The sequence below is a fragment of the Mauremys mutica genome, chromosome 2 (genome assembly GCF_020497125.1).
Source record: "Mauremys mutica isolate MM-2020 ecotype Southern chromosome 2, ASM2049712v1, whole genome shotgun sequence".
Lineage (NCBI taxonomy): Eukaryota > Metazoa > Chordata > Testudines > Geoemydidae > Mauremys > Mauremys mutica.
In genome coordinates this window covers 79,867,805-79,885,324 of record NC_059073.1, presented here as the reverse complement: position 1 = coordinate 79,885,324, position 17,520 = coordinate 79,867,805, and the positions used below count along the sequence as shown (strand labels likewise).

The 17,520-nt window shown below is 42.4% G+C and overlaps 1 pseudogene; it reads left to right on the top strand.

The window, feature by feature from the left end:
• Positions 1-9,589: 9,589 nt before the first annotated feature.
• On the top strand, positions 9,590-11,804 carry LOC123363186 (annotated as a pseudogene).
• Positions 11,805-17,520: the final 5,716 nt, after the last annotated feature.

Genomic DNA, 17,520 nt, shown 5'->3' with positions numbered 1-17,520 from the left:
GGTCAGACATATAGGATAGGAAGAGTTGGATAAAAGGAATTCTGCTCTCCCTTTCTCCACAGATTCTGCCTGTGTATAGATAGATAGATAGATAGATAGATAGATAGATAGATATTGGTTAAAAAACAAAAATCAAAATAGTTCACTTTAACATTTTTTAAATGAAACATTTTTTATTTTTCAATTCAAAACACCTTTTTGTTTCAAAATTTCCTTCAATTTTATATTTAAAAATTATATTTAAAAGCATAAAATGTAATGTTTCGGGTCATACTAAACGTTTTGTTCCATTGAAAATATTTTTTTTGGGGGGGAGGGTAAAAAAATGTTAATTTTGGGTGAACCCACTGGGAAACTGACAAATCAGTTATAAAAACACACAGTGCATAGAGCAGAACCAAAACTCCTGAAAAAATGAATGGTATTTATGTTCTATGAGCAAAGGTCCCTCTTCTTAACTCAGCAACACTCAAGAGTGAATGTCTTCCTTGCTAAGCTTTATAATCCTGCAAGCTTCTGCATGCAGGCTGACCCTTATGACTAAAGTCAATGGGGCTTCACAAAAGCACAGTGATCTATTAGCACAGAGTAGCTTGCAGTACTGGGGCTGCAATCTGTTAGCTATTCAGAGCAAGGATTGTGTTTGCTATATGTTTGGACAGTGCCTACTACATTATGGACACAACTGTCTTACTACACTACTACACATTTGTACATTGAGACATGTAGAATTAGCAACCTTCTAAAAGATAGAAGTGTAATGATGATTACCAGGTTATTTGTATGGGTGGGACTGTGCAAATTAAATCTTTCTTCATTACAGTCAATCAACATAAAAAAGTGAAGTAAGCAGATATTGGGGTTATTGCCAACCCCAAGTATCCAAAAAACATGACTCAGGCTCCAAAATATCATGAGACTGTCTTAAACCTTATTGGGATGGTGCTGAATTATTATAAATTACTGTGACTGATATGAATAAGTGTGGTCAGCAGGAGTTTGGTATGGCTTGGTACGTCTGAATTTGCTAGAGATTCTGGGGGCAGGATTCTCTTAGCATCAGACAGTTGGTGTGGAAATTTACTGAGTGCTGAAATTGTACTTGAATGCTAAATTGAGGCTCCATCTGTGCATGTGTTTCAACATGAGACTTTGAAACATGTCAGCCGATTGGCCAGTTCACAAAGTAAAAAAATGCAAAAACCCACAATCAGTGGACTTGGTACAGGTTGACCCTGGTCAAAAAACCCCTTTTGAAGGACACAGCATTAGGAGCTCACGTGAATGATTGACGAGAGGGTAAACATTGATTGAGCTCTGGTCTGGACTTGTTTCGCAGCTCCCTTCTAAAATATTAATTAGAGAAAATTAGTAATGAAATGCCAACAGGGCATATTTTTTACTCCTTTGAGAACAAAAGATATAAATGCTAAACTGAGTACAGACACTCCCCACGTTACGTAAACCTGACGTACACAAATCCGAGTTTACGGAAAAAGTTACATAAGCTAGAAATAGGAGGGTTTTTCTGTTTTGTTTTTTGTGTAATGGTCAGAGATACATTTCTGACTTACACAAAATTTGAGTTACTCAAGGAGTACAGGAACAGAATGCTTGCGTAAGTCGGGGAGCGTCTGTAAATTAGTTAGTGAGTTCCCTAATTAACATCTGAAGAGGGCTGTGATGCTGTAAGACAGAGGGTCGGGGTATCTGAGACACTGCTATGAAGGACTTTTGTAGGACTTCTGAATCAGAAGGCTTCGGGGTAACCAAGACCCTGCTTCAGGGGACATTTGATAGACCAACTACCTGAGAGGGGAAAAGAAGAGAAGAAAAGTCTCCATCTAGGACTGGTAGTATACCTGCTTTGTTTTCCAATCAGAATACTGTGTAAGACCAACATAGTTACTGAGGGTTTACGCTTGAGGAATTGAGGCTTGGTAGGGAGATATGTATTATACAACCTTTACTGCTTGTGTGATTCTTTCTCAAATAAATTACTATCATTAAGCATACTGTTTCCGAATATTCACTAGTACCAGTAACAACCCGCCCAGCTGTGGGCCATTAAAAATCCGTTTCAACAAACCTCATGTAATTAAACAAATACATTTTGGATCTATTTTATTTGCCTTCTGGTTTTTGAGCCTGTAGTGTTCATGGCTCATGATTTCAAGCTTTTCCCAGCAACCTCGAGGATTAGAAACTTACCTAACAGACTCCATATTTTAATGGAATATCATAATAAAATCACAAGAGCTGGGAACATTGAATGTTTAGGCCTGGATTGTGGTTTATTCATTGACATTTTTCAGCACTGATGTAATGTTACTATAGGTGTGAATAACAGAATGACTATGCTAACATCTGATAAGATGCTGAGAATATCTGTTGTAAGACCAGATATTGAGTGGACTCAGACCACTTCCCATCACTGTTTATTTAGGTAATTGAAAGTGCCATGCCCTTCCCTCCTGACAAATCAAATTGCTTTCCTAACACTATATGTTGTGAGAAGTTCTATCAAACCAAAGACAGAGCAATTACTTCATACAAGTTATTTTCTAGGACATCTTGCAGAGAAGTGTCATCCATTAAAGCAACAATTGAATATTTTTCTCATCAAGACAGGGTTGCAGAGAAAACACCTAACATGCAGGCAATGATCTTTCTCCACATGTCAGGCCCAGCAGTATTTAATGCTGTTACAAAGAAGAAGATGAAGAGGATTTGGCACAGTTTGCCACTGTGTCTACAGTGGAGAGGTACTGTGACTGGGAGACATGTTTATTTTTATGACGAAGCTGAGAGAACTTTGTTCAAGTTAAATAATCTAAGGTGATGGATCTATTTTAAGATGCAACATTAGGGTTTTTTTTGTTTGTCTTTGGAGGAGGGGGCAGTTTAAGTCTGTAATATATAATCTGACAGTATTCTTGAAGCAATTTAATGAAATCACTAAAGAACTTCACTATTCATTAAAATTCTTTTCAAACTTGCACCAATATTTCATTTTGATACAATTTTATCAGATTCATGCTTTTATTATATCAGACCTACAGAATTCAGAGTACTCCCAAGATGCATTTCATAGGACACCTGTGAATGTACCCTGGTGGTGCAGCTACAGGGAGATCCCACAGTGATCATGGGATACATAGTCCATCTGAGGAATAGGGCCCATGTGGAAGAATGCAGGCAATACACTGTAACTATTCTGGAATATAATCTCCGCCAGAAATTTCCCCACATAGACAAGCCCTTGTATAATGGAAAGAAGGTATTGATTATTTTAAACCAAGCTTTAGCTCTTGTCATTGGGTGTATTCTTTCCTTTTTGTGCACATATAACTTCAATTGATACTAACGTTTCAAAGGGAAGAACAGACACTAACTTTGACACTTCTGTAACAATTTCTCTGTGTTGCATCCATTCTACTTTTCAATCTAAGTCAAAATTGCAAAATAAAAGATCAATCATGTGCACTTTATCTCTTTTTTAAAAGGCAATTTCAGCACATTACATGGAGGAAATCCTTGCAGAGTTGTTGTTTTATTACAATGTGAATAGAACAAAATGTATTGAAAGGAAGTGTGAATCATACCTCCCTGGTGATTGACATTCAAACAGGAGCACAATTTATGAAGTTATGACTATAAGTTTCAATAATTTTCTGAACACATGAGCCTGGCCTTTGTCACTTTTATATCAGTATGTATTATCCTTTAGCACAGGCATTTCACAGTGCGAAATTTCTAACTCAAACAAGTCCATCCTGATTTTCAAAGGAACTAGATTTTTCAAAGAACTGTTTGGGGGAAATGTATCTTAAAAATATGAAATGAATGACCATAAATGCTCATGCTGCTTTATACAGGGTTAAATGGAGGATTCTTACTGGAAAAATTCTATGAACTTTCCATGTGGTATAGAAAATCTCCCAGAGATGAGAAAACATATTGACTTCATATAAAAATGAAATGGAAGAAAGTGCTGGCTATCCATGTAGCAGAGCCAAATTAAATTTAAAATGAAAATTGATGGAGTCAGGATTTACCTTGTTCTTTTCAGATTGGCTTACAGAACACATAATAATTGCGTTTGTAAATAAACACGGAAGAAATTGGCTAATGAGAAGATACAGAACTTTTACCACTATTTCCAATAGGGTTTAGAGGGCCTGATTCCAGTCTCACTATCACAGGAGTAAATCAGGTATAATTCCACTGAAGTCAATGGAGTTACTCTGATGTAAAACACATCTGAAATCAGAATCACCATGCAGTTGCTTAGTGGCTGACAGCCATTACTCCCCTGAAGGATGTTTGGAGGTCTATATGAAATGATTTGATGGTTTCTGTCCCTTCTCCTGTGGTCATGTGTCCACATCATAAACATGCTTCTACAGATTGGACACCCTGTTGGCAGCCTCAGTGAACAGACCAAATATTGTGTGGCTGTGAAGACTCCCTGCCAGGAATGGTCCCTTCAGAACTGACTCATGGCACATGCTGATAGTGCTGAGGTGTGAGGGAGTTCACAATAACCTCTGCCTGTCTCATAGCCATTCTGTAGATGAGAGAAATTATCAGTCCAACATCTTTCACTGGCAGTGAAAGCACCCAAAAGGTGATGGGGCACTTTTTCAAAGACAAAAAGGTCAGTTAGGTATCTAACTCCTACTGAAGGTCAATGAAATTTGGGCATCTAACTTACCTTTGTACCTTTGAAAATCTCACCCTAGAGTGTGCTGGAACAATCTTCTTTGTGTAAGGTGTAGTGCATGTAACTTGGTTAATATCAGTGGAAATACTGTGGTATAAAAGGACTATAACAGAAAGGAAAATCAGGCCCATGTGTTATAGCATGTGCTACAGCCTGTAATGAGAATGAAAATATTTATTGTTTCAGCCAAGAGCAACCAAATTTACTTGATTTCTTGAGAGTGGGAGCTTTTTATCAGACTAAGTTCTTGAGAGTTTTTCTTAAAGTTATTTCCTCACTAAAACTGTAATTGACAAGGGACATGCTGTTCAACAAATTCAGTGTTTTATATATGCCACAGAAATCCCACAAAGTGTCTAAAATTCAATTCATATTAATCACTGACATCGTAATCCTTCTGATACAAAATCTATATTCAGGGATATGGGGTTTTGTCTAAAACACCACCATCTACTCTGAAAATGAGATTTTAGATTAGCTCTTTAGATAGTCTTCTCATTGACTCATCCATATGAAATCTGCCATGTGCTTTCACAGTATCTGGGGATAAAGAGCTTCTCACAGTGCCTGCAATTGTCATACATGGTTAGAAAGCTAAGGTACCATTTGTACACTTCGCATTGTAGTTCTTTTTAAAACATCAATCACTCTCTGACACTCTTCTCTGCAATGATTGGACAAGTCATTGTTCTGAATGCAGCATAAACCACAAGGTAATTTTTCCTTAATTATTTTGGTATATTCTAGAAACTTCATAAAAAGTTCTATGATAAAGTAGGCTTGAGAACATGTAAACAGTGAAGCTTATAGGAAAAATACAACAACTTGCTATCTTTATTGCTCATCCTTATGACATCTTTACTCCTTGTTGTTTACTCTTTACTTTGTCATTTTTACTACATTTTTCAATAAGACAGACACTACATGATGATGAATCTGCATGAGATAAACTTGCATGCATGCAGGTTTGAATATAAGCAATAGAGGGAATGTAGTGTAACCTTCTCTTTTGTTCTTCTTTCACACTGAATTTTTATGCAGGATTTGTCATCTCGTTAGACAGCAACAGTGCAAGTAACAAAAATTTGTGATATCTGAAAGGATCTTTCACAAAGTAATCTGCAGGAAGCTGCAGTGATAGACAGCATTGCAAATATATGCATAAGCCAACCCACTATGCTTGGGAATTGTTACTTTTTCAAAAGAACAAGTTGTGTCAACAAAAAGCTAATCTTTGAATGCATAGAACGGGGAGAAATATAGTGGTCAGAATTTATAAAACCTTAACAATGTCAGGTCAAAATGAATAACATGCAAGCCTTACAAAGGCATGATTTAATTCAACATCAATTGCATTTTTTAAATTTTCATATTTCCATAGCTTTTACTTTTGCGCTCTTTGCAAATAGAGCAGAAAACTGATCGATACAATGCAAATGTAACTCTGAATTGTATTACCACCTTTGGTATTGTATGTGTAAAATCTGTGTTGTATTAATCGCTTTCTCGGCATGCCTGCAAAAAGCAAAAGCACCATGCTTTCTGCAAATGTAAAAAATAATCGACTAGGAAAACAAACTGTGCAGTGTTTAGATCCAATCTCAGTCATATATTCAAGGCTCAACTTGAACAAATCTTGACTCATTCTTGGCAGGATTTAAAAGCCAACTTGCTCTCCCACAGTTATAGAAATTTGACAGCATGTTACTGTATAGATGTTCAAGATGAAGTGCCAGCAGCTGGAAATACATCAATATTTTCTTGGTTAGATATACTAGAATCTAAAGACAAGTATCACTACCTTGAATTCCTCCAGAAAAGGAAGAAAGGGATATGAAAATTATGAATAAGATAAAGTGGAGATTACAATACCTCATCACAGAACACAATTCGCACTTTGAACTGTTTTGGTTTTAATATGGAATTATAATTTATTACTAAAAATATGTTTACTTATATACAACATACTATGGAATTAGCATCCCCCCTATGTCTTTGAACTGTGTTTCAAAAAACTCGAGGGCCTGGTCTACACTACGATTTTAGGTTGAATTTAGCAGCGTTATCTTGATTTAACCCTGCACCCATCCACACGATGAAGCCTTTTTTTCGACTTAAAGGGCTCTTAAAATCGATTTCTTTACTCCACCCCTCACGAGGGGATTAGCACTGAAATCGGCCTTGCTGGGTCGAATTTGGGGTAATGTCAGTGGTGAGCTGCAGACGGTTTGCACCGGTTCGCGCGAACTGGTTGCTAAAATTAGATGCTGGACAGAGAACCGGATGCTAAAGAGCCAGGCAGGTAGGAGAACAACTCTGGTCTGCTGGCCGGGTGTGGCCCGCAGGACCGCCCTGTCTCCCACCTGAGCAGCTCCCAGCATTCCCTGCCCTCTACCCCCGCAGAGCCGCATGGTGGTCAGCCCGCCGCCAGCTCCGCTGAGCTCCAGCTTCATGCTGATGATTTGAGCGGTCACCAAAAGGTAAGAGGGGACTGGGTGCTTCAGGGTCGCCTGGGGCCGGGGGCAAGTGGGGCAATTTGCCCCGGGCCCTGCAGGGGCCCCCCGCCCCATGAGGATGCCCCCCTCCCCCCGCAGAGCCGCAGTGACCAGCCGCAGCTTTGTCCTGCTGCTTTGAGCGGCCGCCAAGGTAAGGGGGGAGCTGGGAGCTCCAGGGCCGCCTGGGGGCAAGTGGGGCAATTTGCCCCAGGCTCTGCAGGGGCCCCGGGCCCCACGAGGATACCCCCCCGCCCCCTCCCCCCGCAGAGCCGCAGCGGCCAGCCGCTGGCAGCAGGGGCCCCCTGTCCCACGAGGATGCCCCCCCGCGCCCTCCCCCCGCAGAGGCCAGCCGCAGGCAGCTGGGCAGCTCAGCGGAGCTCCAGCTTGTCCTGCTGCTTTGAGCGGCTGGCAAAGGGGGGGCTGCGAGCTCCAGGGTCGCCCAGGGGGCAAGTGGGGCAATTTGCCCCAAGCCCTGCAGGGGCCCCCTGTCCCACGAGGATGCCCCCCGCGCCCTCCCCCCGCAGAGGCCAGCCGCAGGCAGCTGGGCAGCTCAGCGGAGCTCCATCTTGTCCTGCTGCTTTGAGCGGCTGGCAAAGGGGGGGCTGCGAGCTCCAGGGTCGCCCAGGGGGCAAGTGGGGCAATTTGCCCCAGGCTCTGCAGGGGCCCCGCGCCCCACGAGGATGCCCCCCCGTCCCCTCCCCCTCCCCCGGCAGAGCCGCAGTGGCAAGCCGCTGGCAGCTGGGAAGCTCAGCGGAGCTCCAGCTTGTCCTGCAGCTTTGAGCGGCCACCAAAGTAAGGGGGGGGGCTGCAAGCTTCGGGGCCCACCTGGGGTGGGGAGAGTGAGTGGGGCAATTTGCTTCAGGCCCTATGGGGCTCCCTGCCCCATGAGGATGCCCCCCCTTGACTCCACCTTCCCCCATCCATCCCCCGGCTCAGAGCATTGTGCATTTTTTAGTTAGGGGAGTGCTGTAGTGGGGACCACCTGTGTACAGTGTGTGTGCCAGACAGAGCTGTGTGTTGTAGGGTGGCTGGGTAGCAGGGGAATTGTGCGGCTGGGAGAAGGTCTGCACAGTAGTGGGTGAGGGCTGGGGGTTGTGCACTGAGGAGGGATGTATAATACTTGGGGTTGTGCAGTTCAGGTCACTTATGGTGTGTATGGGAGGAGGAGGGCTGTGTACAGTGTGTTGTGTTGCTGGGGTGCTGTATGCTCTGCGGGGACTGCACAGGGTTCTTGCAGCACCACGGATTGTTTCTTGAGTGTGGTGTAGATGGGGGTTGTTGTGCAGTGGTTGTGTAGCTGGCGTACCTTGGGTTGGCTGCCTAGGGCTCCTGGCAGCCAGCAGCTTGTTTGCTGAGCTGTAATTTATAAACCTCCCAATGCAGCTCCTGGAGGAGCCTGTGTGATGAGGGAAGGATGGACCCAGGACAGGGTGTGTGTGTGGGGGGGGCTCCTTTTATCCTCCAGGGGAGAATCATCCCCCAGTTCTGCCTCTGGGTGGGTTCAGATCTCTCCTGCAGTAGCATTTGGTAAGGTGAACGGTGACTTGCAGGGCAGGGTCCGTGGTCCTGGGTTAGGGTGACCAGATGTCTCGATTTTTGGGTTTATTTTCTTATATAGGCTCCTATTACCCCACACACACACCCTGTCCCGATTTTCCACATTTGCCATCTGGTCATCCTACCCCGGGTAAGCCAAATGGAGCAGCCTGTGCCTGGGTAGCACTTGGCAGTGCTGTGCCCGGCAGCCGTCTGGGGCTGGCTGGCAGCAACTAGCTGTGGAGTTTGCAGACAGTTGCTGCAGCCGTCCAAGTATCTGCACACACATTCTGTCTAGGTCACTTTCTGCAAACAAGCTGCCTGTTGCAGTTCTCAGAGCCCCAAGCAGACCCCAAAGAACCCGCCGAAGACCCGGAGCGCCGCTGGGTAAGTAAAAATTAAAAAGGCACCTCTAGGAGGCTCTAGCCAGGGAAGGGATTGTCACTGGGCACAGGGCCCAATTCAGGGGAATCGGTGGAATCGGCCTAAAGCTGGCCCTGCCAATGTTTGCTCACCCCAGTCTAGTTTATTATTTTATTAACAGGGTCGCACTTGCCTCATTCGTTAAGTTGATATACTCATGTGAGTCAAATGTCATCGCTCCCAAAGTTCGTGTTGTTGAGAGAGAGAGAGACAACGTCTTGTTTCTGGTGTTAATTAATTGTAGCCTCACTTGCCTTGTTCGTGCACTTGTGCAACTGTTTCTACATGACCAGTCATAGTCGGTCTGTTTGTTTTTAGTAAATTGCGTGTGATATTTCAGTGTGTAAATACTAACTGGACTGTTATTCGAAGATTAAAGTTTTCTATTCAATATTATTTACCCTTCATAATGAAACGCCAGAAAAGCATTAGTGATTGGTTTTCCAGTAAAATGACAAAATCATTAGTCAGTAGTTCGAGTAGTGAAAATAATGATTTAATTACTGAAAACGCCGATGACAATTTTGGTGATGAAAATATCTTAAAAGTTGAATCATCTGAAAAGGTGTCCCCAATGGAAGAGGATTTACATGATTGTGAAAATGTACTACCCGATTGTTGGACTTCCGAGCAGGCACAATATTTTTTAAATAAATATAATGGCTTAATAATTAAAGGCAAAAAACTTGGCTGTTCCCACTGTGCAAAGGCATCACATTTGGGGGTCCTTGGAGGAAAATCTTTACATGTTTCTTCAGAATGGCAAAAGTGTACTATTAAAGCATCTGGAACTGATAAAAAAGTTCAGCAAGCATCATTAAGAAAAAAAATGAAGGAACATTTTGAATCAAGCTGTCATTTGAGAGTTATAAATATTTTAAATGAATCTAAAAAAGAATCTCTCACTACAGTGACTGATAAACTTACTGAACAAAATATTGCAATAACCAGCAACATTTTCAACATCGTTTACAGCTTAGTAAAAAGAAACCGACCAGTGTCAGATATGGAGGATGAAATAGAGCTACAAATTAAGAATGAAACTGATTTAGGGAACTGCCTACATTCTCGATTTTCGGCCATCAGAATCGTAGAACATATTGCTGAATTAATAAAAAAACAAATTTTTAGTAAAATCATTGAAGACTATTCAAAGATTTGTATTATTATTGATGAAGCTTCTACAATTTCAAGTAAAACTATGCTTGTAATTCTTCTAAAATGTGAACTACAAGATTCTTCACCAACAATTTTTCTCGATTTGGTGGAATTAGAATCAACAAAAGCAGAAAATATTTATAATGCTTTGAGACATACATTAACTGATACAGGATTTGACACAGAATATTAAAGAAAAATTTAATCGGATTTTGTTCTGATGGCACGAGCACCATGCTTGGACATAAATCAGGAGTTGCTACAAGACTAATTGAAGATTTTCCAAACGTTATAATTTGACATTGTTTGAATCATCGGCTACAACTGGCTTTAGATGATGCTATAAATGATATCAATGAAATAAGCCATTTCAAGATTTTTTTGGACAAGATTTATGCAATTTTTCATCAGTCAAATAAAAGTCAGTTTGAACTTAAACAAGTTTCTGAAGAACTGTATATTGCAAAAATCAAAATAGGCCGTGTTTTTGGTCCACGATGGGCTTCTTGTAGCCTTAGAGCTGTCAAAGCGGTCTGGAGAGCGTATCCAGCTCTTTATATTTACTTTTCCAAAAATCAGAAATTTTCTGGCATGGCAAAAAGATTAAAAAACAAAGAATTTTTAAAAGACTTGGCATTAATGATTGACATTTTGGATGAATTTGCATTATTATCAAATACACTGCAAGCGAGACAATTGAGTTTAACAAAGGCAGATAAACTAATCAAACGAACGATTGGTTTTTTCATACAATTAAAAGATAGTTTTGGTATACACGAAAATAAAATTAATGAAATGATAGAAAGTGATGCTTTTAAATGCATAGAGTTTGAAGATAATGTAAAGTTTAGATCACTGCCACGAGACAAAGTAATAGAGTGCATTATTGAAAAAATGAAGGCAAGATTATTAAACGAAAAGCACATTAAATATAAACAAGACAATTTAGGTCATTCTCGTAATACACCTAAAATAGTTGAATTATTCAATGTTATGGATCCCACTTCATGGAATATTGAAGAAGTCAGATTACCTTGGAAATCAGGAGAAGAAAAAGTGCATGAATTAAGTAAATTCATAAAATTTGTAGTCGATTTAAATGATTTTTTCGTGACTATGTAGACAATAACATTCAATCAAAAAATCTTCCTGATCCGGAAACAATAAGGAAATCAAAGCAAATTATGAACACAATTGCAATTAGTTCTGCAGAAGCAGAAAGAGCTTTTTCGTTGATGAATATTATTTGTAGTGATAAAAGGGCAAATTTAACAATTAAACATATCTCAAGCTTTATGACCATCAATTTGTTGGGAAAACCACTAAGTTCCTGGAACTCAATACCATATGTTAAATCATGGATGAGAAGTCATCGATCTGCATTAGATACCAGAGTTTGTGTATCCAACACCAAAGATTATGGAGAAGATCAAGAAGCCATTTGGAAATTACTACCTAATTCGTAATAAATGTACTTAAATATTCTTTAAAATGTTTGGGTTGTTGCATTGTATACTTCAACATAAATATATTACTTCTTTAATAACTTAAGTAGTTCACATGTAATATTTTAAAATACAAGAAAAGGCATTTAATTCTTTATTATTGTTTGCTTACTCATACATCTTTATATATTTTTTCTTTTCAAATGTATTTTAAATTCATGTAATAAAGCAATACTTTGTTTCTATTGTAATAAACTTATAAAAATGTTTTTTTATTCTTAAGTATGACTTCCAATGATTCAATGCATTGCCATTTCTTATGGAGAAAAGGTACAAAAATACATACCGTGGACGAACATCCCTTAAATCCCTTAAATCAGAACTTTTTATAGGGAACCGGTTGTTAAATCAGAACTTTTTATAGGGAACCGGTTGTTAAGATTTTGGCAGCTCATCACTGGGTAGTGTGGATGCAATTCGATGGTATTCGCCTCTGGGAGCTATCCCAGAGTGCTCCATTGTGACCGCTCTGGACAGTGCTGTCAACTCAAATACACTGGCCAGGTAGACAGGAAAAGGCCTGTGAACTTTTGAAACTCATTTCCTGTTTGATCAGGATGGCAAGATACAGGTGAGTGCAGATCTCATCAGCAGAGGTGACCACAATGGAGTCCCAGAATCACAAAAGAGCTCCAGCATGGACTGAACGGGAGGTACGGGATCTAATCGCTGTATGAGGAGATGAATCCGTATGAGGAGATGAACTCCATTCCAGAAAATGAAATGCCAAAACATTTGAAAAAATCTTCAAGGGTATGAAGGACAGAGACTTCAGCAGGGACTCACAGCAGTGTTGCGTGAAACTTAAGGAGCTCAGGCAAGCCTACCAAAAAATCAGAGAGGCAGACGGCCGCTCCGGGTCACAGTCCCAAACATGCCACTTCATGATGAGCTGCATGCCATTCTAGGGGTGCAGCCACCAGTACCCCATCCCTGTGCTTTGACTCTGTCAATGGAGTAGGACAAAACATAGAAGCGGGTTTTGGGGATGAGGAAGATGATGAGGAGGATGTTGAAGATAACTCACAGCAAGGAAGTGGAGAAACCAGTTTCTCTGACAGCCAGAATCTGTTTCTCACCCTGGACCTGGAGCCAGTAACCCCCGAACCCACCCAAGGCGGGCTCCCGGACCCCGAGGGCAGAGAAGGGACATCTGGTGAATGTACCTTTATAAATATTAGACATGGTTTAAAAGCAAGCATGTTTAATGATTAATTTGCCCTGGCATTCACGGCCAGTACAGCTACTAGAAAAGTCTGTTAACGTGTCTGGGGATGGAGCGGAAATCCTCCAGGGACATCTCCATAAAGCTCTCCTGGATGTACCCCAAAGCCTTTGCAAAAGGTTTCTGGGGAGGGCAGCCTTATTCCGTCATCCATAGTAGGGTTAGTTCGGTTTTTGCTGCATGTTAACCAGGAAACTGCAGCCCCTCCTTTTAAATTGCCAACCCATTTTAAATAGCCAACCGAACGGCCACTTGGTATGGGAAATGAGAGTGCTGCTCTTTGAAACCATTCCCACATGTTATGAAGGTTAAAGAAGCCAAAAGACTGTGGTTTACCATGGCTGCCTGCAAGCCAAATTCTGTTGCCCAGCCCTGCATGAAAGATCTCTCACACCAAACCGGCATACCCTCAATAAGAGGCAAAATGCGACCTTGTACCGAAAGCACATGTGTTATGTAACGTTAACAGCATGGTTTACCGTGAAAGAGTGTACCCGTTGTTCTATAAAATGTGTCTGTTTAACTACCACTCTCCCTTTTTTTTCCCTCCACCAGCTGCATATGTTTCTTCTTTCCAGAAGCTACCAAAGATTAGAAAGTGAAAAAAACGCACTCGGGATGAAATGTTCTCTGAGCTCATGCTGTCCTCCCACACTGACAGAGCACAGCAGAATGTGTGGAGGCAGACAAAGTAAAAGTGCAGGAAAGCACAATATGCATGTGAGGAGAGGTGGTGGGCTAAAGAGAGTAAGTGGTGGGCTGAAGATGATAGGTGGCATCAGCTTGCCTAAAGAAGGCAGGAGTCAATGCTCAGGCTGCTGGAGGATCAAACTCATATGTGCCAGCGTATGGTTGAGCTGCAGGAAAGGCAGCAGGAGCACAGACCACTGCTACAGCACCTGTGTAACCAACCGCCCTCCTCTGCAAGTTCCATAGCCTCCTCACCCAGACGCCCAAGAACGCGGTGTGGGGGGCCTCTGGCCACCCAGCCACTCCACCCCAGAGGATTGCCCAAGCAACAGAAAGCTGGTATTCAATAAGTTTTAAAGTTTTAAAGTACAGTGGCCTCCCCCACCCCACCCAGGCTACCTTGTCAGTTATCCCCCTATTTGTCTGATGAATTAATAAAGAATGCATGAATGCGAAGCAACAATGACTTCATTGCCTCTGCAAGCGGTGATCGAAGGGAGGAGGGGAGGGTGATTGGCTTACAGGGAAGTAGAGTGTACCAATGGGGGAGGGGTTCATCAAGGAGAAACAAACAGAACTTTCACACCATAGTCTGGCCAGTCATGAAACTGGTTTTCAAGGCTTCTCTGATGTGCCCTCTTGTACTGTTCTAATCGCCCTGGTGTCTGGCTGCGCATAATCAGTGGCCAGGCGATTTGCCTCAACCTCCCACCCCACCATAAATGTCTCCCCCTTACTCTCACAGATATTGTGGAGCGCACAGCAAGCAGTTAATAACAATGGGAATATTGGTTTCGCTGAGGTCTATCTGAGTCAGTAAACTGCATCAGCACACTTTTTAATGTCCAAAGGCACATTCTACCACCATTCTGCACTTGCTCAGCCTATAGTTGAACAGCTCCTGACTACTGTCCAGGCTGCCTGTGTATGGCTTCATGAGCCATGGCATTAAGGGGTAGGCTGGGTCCCCAAGAATAACTATAGGCATTTCAACATCTCCAATGGTTATTTTCTGGTCTGGTAAGTCTCTTCCTGCAGCTTTTGAAACTGACCAGAGTTCCTGAAGATGCGTACCTTTCCTGGCCATCCCACGTCGATGTTGGTAAAACATCCCTTGTGATCCACCAGTGCTTGCAGCACCATTGAAAAGTACCCCTTTTGGTTTATATACTCGCTGGCTTGGTGCTCCGGTGCCAAGATAGGGATATGGGTTGCGTCTATCGCTCCACCACAGTTAGGGAATCCCATTGCAGCAAAGCCATCCACTATGACCTGCACATTTCCCAGAGTCACTACCCTTGATATCAGCAGCTCTTTGATTGTGTTGGCTACTTGGATCACAGCAGCCCCCACAGTAGATTTGCCCACTCCAAATTGATGCCCAACTGACTGGTTGCTGTCTGGCATTGCAAGCTTCCAGAGGGCTATCGCCACTCGCTTGTGAACTGTGAGGGCTGCTCTCATCTTGGTATTCTTGCAGTTCAGGGCAGGGGAAAGCAAGTCACAAAATTCCATGAAAGTGCCCTTATGCATGCAAAAGTTTCACAGCCACTGGGAATCGTCCCAGACCTGCAACACTATGCGGTCCTACCAGTCTGTGCTTGTTTCCTGGGCCCAGAATCAGCATTCCACAGCATGAACCTGCCCAATTAACACCATGATGTGCACATTGCCGGGGCCCGTACTTTGTGATAAGTCTATGTCCATGTCCTCATCATTCTCGTCACCGCGCTGCCATCGCCTCCTCACCTGTTTATGCTTTTGCAGGTTCTGGTTCTGCATATACTACAGGATAATGCACGTGGTGTTTACAGTGCTCATAATTGCTGCAGTGATCTGAGCGTGCTCCATGTTCCCAGTGCTATGGCATCTGTGCTGAAAAAAGGTGCGAAATGATTGTCTGCCATTGCTCTGACGGAGGGAGGGGCAACTGACGACATGGCTTACAGGGAATTAAAATCAACAAAGGGGGTGGCTTTGCATCAAGGAGAAGCACAAACAACTGTCACACAGAATGGCCCCCTCAGGGATTGAAATCAGAACCCTGGGTTTAGCAGGCCGTTGATTTCATGGAGGGAAGGAGGGAGGGGGAGCAAATGAATACAAATGAATACCAAACAAATCTGGTCAATTGCTTGTTTTGATCCATCTATCTTATATATCTTAGGCTGGCAGCAGACAGTGCAGTACGACTGCTGGCCATTGTCATCTCCTGGCTGCTCACCAAAACATGGTGCAGTACGACTGATGGCGGGACTGAGTGTCCAGGAGATGAAACTTAAAAAGGGAATGACCTGGCTGAGTCACTCCCATGTCTGCTCAGATGCCATTGACTGACCTCACCGAAGTTGGCTAAAATAGAACCCAGGAGTATGACGACGATGGTTATCAGTCGTAATTCACCGTCTGCTGCCAAAAGGCAATGAACTGCTGCTGTGTAGCAATGCAGTCCCACGTCTCTAAGCACTCAGGAGACGTACAGTGACGGTGAGCTGAGCGGGCTTCATGATTGCCGTGGTATGGCGTCTGCACAGGTAACCCAGGAAAAAAGGCGCGAAACGATTGTCTGTTGTTGCTTTCATTTCATGGAGGGAGAAGGGGGCCTGACAACATGTACCCAGAACCACCCGCAACACTGTTTTTGCCCCATCAGGCATTGGGATCTCAACCCAGAATTCCAATGGGCGGCGGAGACTGCAGGAACTGTGGGATAGCTACCCACAGTGCAATGCTCTGGAAGTCGACGCTAGCCTCGGTACTGTGGACGCAGTCCGACAATTTAATGCACTTAGAGCATTTTGTGTGGGTACACACACAATCAACTGTATAAAAACGATTTCTAAAAATCCAACTTCTATAAATTCGACCTAATTTTGTAGTGTAGACATACCCTAGGTCTATTTTAATTTTTGCCTGGAAGTGAGGAATGAAATGCCATAGTGATTTGAATTTGTAATTATGAAAGCCAAGATTCATAATGCATGAATCAGGCTGTGGCCATCCCACTGATCTAATGTTCTCCCATATGAATGGAAGGCTACTCAGGTTAATTAGTCCCTTGTTCCTGGTCTAGGAGATATGATACCAGCCCTGGTAGCAAATTGCTGGCTTCATATCATTGAAGACTAGATGTATACTTAGAGCTCATAAATTCTCATTGATATTATAAGTTGTACACAGACAGATTCCCCAAAGCATCACACCACATATCGTGCTCTTTCTTCATTTGCTGTCGTAGGTGCTACCACTTTATAAATGTCTTGGTAATTTGAAATGCTTGAGAGAGATAACACAGAGGAAGGGGAGGGAATAATACTGAAGAGGTAATAATATGGAATAACTGACTTGAAACTATAAAGTATTTAAATATTATGATAGTAGGCCTTGAGTGCAGGGAACTGGACTAGGTGACCTCTCGAGGTCCCTTCCAGTCCTATCATTCTATGATTAGGAAAACACATTTCTAAGTGTTAATTTGAATCATTTGAGTATGCATTGAATATCATGGGTCAATTAGGCCTTACAGATGATCTAGAGAGGCTATTTATTATTTTTATTATTATTTCTATTACAGTAGCACTTAGAGGACCCAAGTAAGATCATGGTCTTGCTGAGCACTGGGGCACTGTGCACATAGTAAGACAGTCCCTGCCCTGAAGAGCTTACAATCAAGATGAGAGAGAAAGAGTGAAAAAGGAAGTTTTTTTCCCACATATTACAGATGGGGTCTGAGACACAGAATGATTAAGGGACAAATTATGG